This window comes from Myiozetetes cayanensis, unplaced genomic scaffold, assembly GCF_022539395.1.
Source record: "Myiozetetes cayanensis isolate MyiCay16 unplaced genomic scaffold, myiCay2020 scf6-25, whole genome shotgun sequence".
Lineage (NCBI taxonomy): Eukaryota > Metazoa > Chordata > Aves > Passeriformes > Tyrannidae > Myiozetetes > Myiozetetes cayanensis.
Window position 1 is genome coordinate 31,821,332 of NW_026087853.1, and position 6,000 is coordinate 31,827,331.

The window sequence follows — 6,000 nt, forward strand, 5'->3', positions numbered from 1 at the left end:
AACTCTAGGACTACAGGTTAGACATGGAAAGGCATTTATGCATGTAGTCAAAGAAAACAGACACTTCTAGGAGAGCAGGACAACAACAAGTTACAGCTATTGATGAAGACAAAGGGTTTGCAGTGGGAGAACAGTTGTAGCAGCTGGTGATCATTACAGCAACAATCTGTAGAACAAGGTGTAGTTTCCCATAGCAGTATTTGGTCCATAAATCACAATGAAGTGCCTTAGCCTCAAGATGAAGAATGTGATCTCTATTAGCTGTAATCCCTGTGACTTCCTACTGCCAGCCAGTCTCAAAAGACAAAGCACAGTATTTGCACACTTTCAGCATGATAGTCAGCAGCTGAACTTCTATATTTACTCAGACTGAAAAAATTCACATTCTGTGTTTTCTTTTATGGATTTTTTTTGTGTGTTTGATTGTTGTCTTTTTTCAAACTTGACTGTTGTTTTCTATTAAATCTATCCCAGCCTCCACTCAGAAGGATGAGTCACCATGCCAGATTTAAACTCAGCATTGAAACACAGACAAATCTTGGGTAATTCGTGGGGAGAAAAAGCCTGCACATTTTGCAAATGTTACACCCTCGTGAGCTGCTGCTAGTTGCATGTTTTCTGAAAGGGCTTAGTGACTCATTCAGCATTAGATTAAGACTTGCTCTGTGCACTTGTACCATATTGTACACAAGCTGATAAAGCCCTTGCAATATAAAGCCTTCAAGAGGGGGATGCACAGAGGCTCAGTAGCTCTCTGGTTGTTAGACTGGTCTGGCTCGGATGACTTGCTCCATCCCAGCACTGTTCAGCAACATCCAGACTGCTCTGTCCCTATGCAAGAAATGCATTTCCATGGACCCACTTTAGGTTTAAAAATACAGGCAACTCTTAATTTTTGCAGAGTTAATTCACAAGCAAAACTGAAACCTTACTGTACAATAGCAAATCCACAGATAATCTGAGCATACCAAAGAAAGCAAATCTACTGGCATGATCTTGATAACCAGGGATTCAAAAGTAAAGTAAAGTAATTTCAAGAAAAGTATAAGAGAAAATGGAAGGTAAGTGTGTATATAGATATATGTATATGTGCAAAATCTACCAGATGCATTTGCTTCCTTTAAAAAAAAAAAAAAGATATTGCAACACTTGCATATTACCAGCCACTAGCACAGGAAGATCTGTCCCACCACACTGACAAGGAAGAATGCAAATTGGTTTTTGTTGGTACTTATCATTCTCACACATTTTACTGTGTCCAGGATGGTCTGAAAGGAGGTCATTGCCAAACAGAAATTGGAAGATCAACAGGACAAATGACAGCACATCAAGTATGAAAAGATTTTAAAAAACAACATACCACAATATTACATGTCTGACAAGATCATTTCCTAACTAATCAGTGACTTCATCATTTTGAAGCATTGTGCTGGTTGGACCACTAAGGGGGACCCAGTTTTGCAGTGCTGTGCAGACCAGACACTGGGCCAAGGAGAAGCCAACACAGATGTTTGCAGACATACCTTTCTACACTGGCAGTGGCTGGTACTAAGAGGAGAAGGGTACTACTTAAGAAATTACTGAGAAGGAAACAACATAATGCCAGAAATGTCCCTGCATTGTGTGGCCTGTGCACCTTTAATTTTGAGGGAGTTATTGGGGTTTTTTGTTTGTTTGTGGGGGTTTTGTTTTTTGTTTTGTTTGTTTGTTTTTATTATTATTTATTGTTGTTGTTTCAATTAGCCCTGTGCAAAAAAGTGGATAATAGTTCACAATACTTCTCTCAAGAGAAGTTTAAATGCATGGTAATTATCCCTCTTTCAAATACTACCACAGTGTTTGTGGCAAGAAATCCCACATTTTCACAGTGTGAAGCAGCATCTCCTCTGCTTTATTCTGAATCTGCCACCTCCTAGTTCTGTTTGATGCCTCTCAGCTTTTGCTTTAAAGAGAAGTCACCCTCACTTTGCCACTCACAGTTTTATAGATGGCTGTCATCTGAATTAGAAGTCCTAATCTATGTAGTCTGCCCTTTGTGGTCACAGTCCATATCCAAGGGTCTGTAGATTGGATGATCTCTATAATGGAATCATAGAATCATCAAGGTTGAAAGACACCTTTAAAATCATTAAGTTCAATCATCAACCCAGCACTATTTCTGTAATCCCTAAACCACTTACACCATATCACTCATCCTTGTTGCTCCTCTTGACACGCTCTTCAGTTTTACTAAGTTCTGTCTGAAACAAGGAGATCAGAACTGCATACATATTAAAAGGCATGATTATCTCACATAACCACATAATGATGACTTCTGTATGTTCTCTACTTCCTAATAATTTTTGTTCTTCAGTGCTTGTGACCAGTGTGTTTTTCTGTATCTTAAAACACAGATAACATTTAATTGTCGTGTTTTATTGGTAGTAGTCAACCTGGGAACAGTAATTATAATTACAGTTTAATAAAATATTCTCCTCCTATGAGTCATTTTACTTTTATCTATGTTGAATTTCCTTAGCTGTTTTAACTCACTTCCACTCAATTTTGAATGATCTGTCTGCAGTTCTTGGTCCTGGTAAATGGGTATCTTCCTGTAATTTAGTTGACTTTAGTTCAGTCTGGTAATGGAGATGGCACTGATTACCTCAGCTGAGGATCTGTTCTGTATTGTGTGAAAAGACCTGCTTTGGTGGCTTGACAGCTATGCTGTAATATTAATACTTCACCTTATTATGCCTGATCTTTTCTTGTGATAAATTGCCAGCTGGACTGCTCACAGCTGCTGACTGCCTCTTCAGCTGTGCTCATTTTAGGATGCTGTTGAATTGCTTTGGAGAACTGCCAGATGACTAAGACCATCCTCACACACACATGGAGATGCTTCAGAGAAAAGAATCAGGCTTAATATTTTCCTATGGCTTTCTTGTATTTGGGTGAGGCTGCTGGAACAGGCTTGTTCACAGTGAAGACTGGCAGTCAATCTTTTGGGATGTGGCTCTGCAGACCTCCATGGTTAGGGGCATGTGCTGCACTCAAAGGAATTAGCTCACAGGAACGTGTAGGGGACTCAACTGGAGCCACTGCTGATTACAGCAGGTCAGTTGTAGTATACTTTGCTTTTCTTCAAACACAGCCTGCCAGGACTTTTGGTTTAGAGCTAGGTAGCTATTCATCAATAAAGGTATTGAATTATGTAAATAAAAATGGCCTAAGAGCTATTTATCTGCCAGTCTTTCATGGGGGAGAGGTACACATGCAGAGTCAACGGTATTTGTACCCATCTAAATAAAAGAGTTAGCGGGCACTGTACATCCATGACTGACTTTCTGTAATTTACTCCCTAATGGCCAAATCCAATCAATTTGCCCGATGTGCTATGAAAAGCCAGAGAACAGAGTAGAAGATAGGATTTAATATGCTCTTGGCAGTCTGTGTTGCTAAGGAGTCAGGCTGCAGCCTTCGCCATTAACTGTTTTTTCTAAGAAGTGGTGATGAGGGTTAGATTAAAACAAAAAACAAACAAACCCCACACCAAAAGGCCCCAAATCAATCCTCTGTTAAAGGTGAGATAAAAAGCAGACATACAAAGGATCACAGGGGATGGTGGGTGGGATAGCGTGAATAACACACTGTCCCAGCTTCTCCCAGGCCCATTGTGGAAGCCATCGGCCCATCACATGTGCACTTGTGTGTGTGTGCCCGAGTGAGGGATCAGTATCAGCAACAAGGGTGGGATTGCAGTCTCAGGGGCTCATATGTCCAGATGCCAGCAGCTGGGGACTTGTAACCAGAGGCCAGATACTGGATACTGTCTGAGCTCAGCTGCTGATGGAATACACATTATATACATGGTTGTATTTCCCAGTAATGGATCTCCATTACTCTCCATCCTGATCAGTCAGAGGAGCAAAAACAGATGATGCCATTGGTGCTGTCTGTGTTTATGTGAGTGCTGTATATCCAGAGCAAGACACAGGAATACAAGCTCCATTTTAAATGGGCTTGTTAACTCTCAGACCAGGGCCCTGAGTGCCCCAATAGACCTTAATTGCTCTGACTAGCCTCACCTGGGATCTCCACCCCATACCCTCTGCCACGGGGCTGGGAGCTACACTTTGGCCCCAGCCTGGTACCTAGTCCTTGCTGGAGAGAGGTTACAGCTGTATCTACTGCCAGCCCTGACCCCTGTCTGGACTTCCTTGGATAAATAGAACAGTTCTGTCTTCAGTTCTGCCTCCTGCTACTCCTAACTGGGCTTCTGAAGCAGAGTCTCAAGATAGACTCCACATTTCATTCTGCATCTTGTCTTGTCTGTGCCTGCCAGCAGGTCCTGTTACCACCATCCTTAGCCCATTCCCTTGGAATTCTGCAGTACTGGAGGACTGTGCCTTGACTGTTGAAAGCAATGCCTCTGCTGAGGCCATCCTTGGCTCCTAGATCATCATCCCTTGTGGAACAGACCAAATCTTCCTGTTCTCTGGCAACCTGCACCACATGGACAATAGGTATGTAAAAATCTCTGATGTTATCATGCCCTTAACATCCTCATGTTGCAGATGAATAAGAGCTACCTGTTACCACTATGCCCTGATGCAACCAAGATATAGAACTGTGAGAACACAAACTGGGTGATGTATTACAATGTCAGCAATGACTGGGCTGAGTTCTTCCAACCCACCCTACCTGACAAAACTTGCTGACTTGTGTACATGCACTCAAGCACCACTTCTCTTCATATCATCATTAAATAAACTCAGCCAGGGAAACCATATCAAGATGGTGCCTGATGATGCTGCCAGTTCTGGGTTTGTATACTGGGAGAACTCCAGTGGTCTCTGCAGAAAGGACTAGCGTACTTGTGTCCTCCCTTCTTACCCCCTGCATAAGAAATGGGTGGACCTCAGTGAAACAAGGTATGAATGGGAAGCAGACATCTACCACATCTATTCTTTTGAAAAGACTAGGGACAAGTTATTTCTATTCTCCTTGGCATCCCATCACTTACGTTAATAGAAATTAGCTGTTTAATAAAGATTTATGAAATGTAATTAATTATTAGCTGTGAATGGTTTTGTTTCCCCCAATAGGGGAATTGATTTTGTTACTTGTTCTCCAGCTTTTGTGTTAAAGTCAGCTTGATTAGCTGCTAGAGAATTCCAACTTCAGAGCGCTGCTTAAGTCCTGCCCTCTTCTTGATGCCTGCCAAAAACATATGTGATCCAAAAGGTGCAAAGATAGAAGTCACCATCTAGCACTGAGAACAATCCAAGTGTTCATACTGTTACTTGCAAAGTGTATCACTATACTATTGTAAAGAACACGTTGCCTTAACTGTCAAAACTATATAAGAATACTTATAAACAAAAAGAATATACTGAAGTATAGAATAGCATGTGCAAAGTAGTATTTGTAGATTCACAGGCCCTTTTTCTCTAAGTAAATAGTAATAGAGGAGTTGAGACCTGTTAGAAAGCCTTACAAAGTTCCCTTTTGCTCTTGAGATTGCATGTTCTTAAAAATGTGCCTTTTGTGGGGTAAAGTTCTGCTGTTTCATAATATAATAAAGCCTAAGAGGAAGTATTATGCTTGTTTCTTTTAATAATCATGGGGTGTAGGTTAACATATAAGCTTTTTTATTTTTATTGCCTTTAACTTGTCAATTTATTTTTGTTTTGTGGATAGGCAAAATGAATAGCAAGTTTGATTTTAAGAACATCCGTTCAAGTCAGATGCCCATTATGGGTGATTTTCGGAGACTTCTTAGCCAAGGAGAATATTACCCTTTTTCTTTTTCTCCCTCAGCTCAACAGGGATTGCTCATTCATTTATTCTCACTATTACTGTTCTCTGATTTGTTCTCTCACTAGTATTATTCTCTGTATACTTTTTTTTTTTTTTTTTTTTAATGCAGTTCAGAAACTCAGTAGCAGTGCTGCAAATTAGAGAAGGACAAAGAATTATGTTTTCACTCTCCCTTGTCAGCCCCTACTCTCCTGTAGC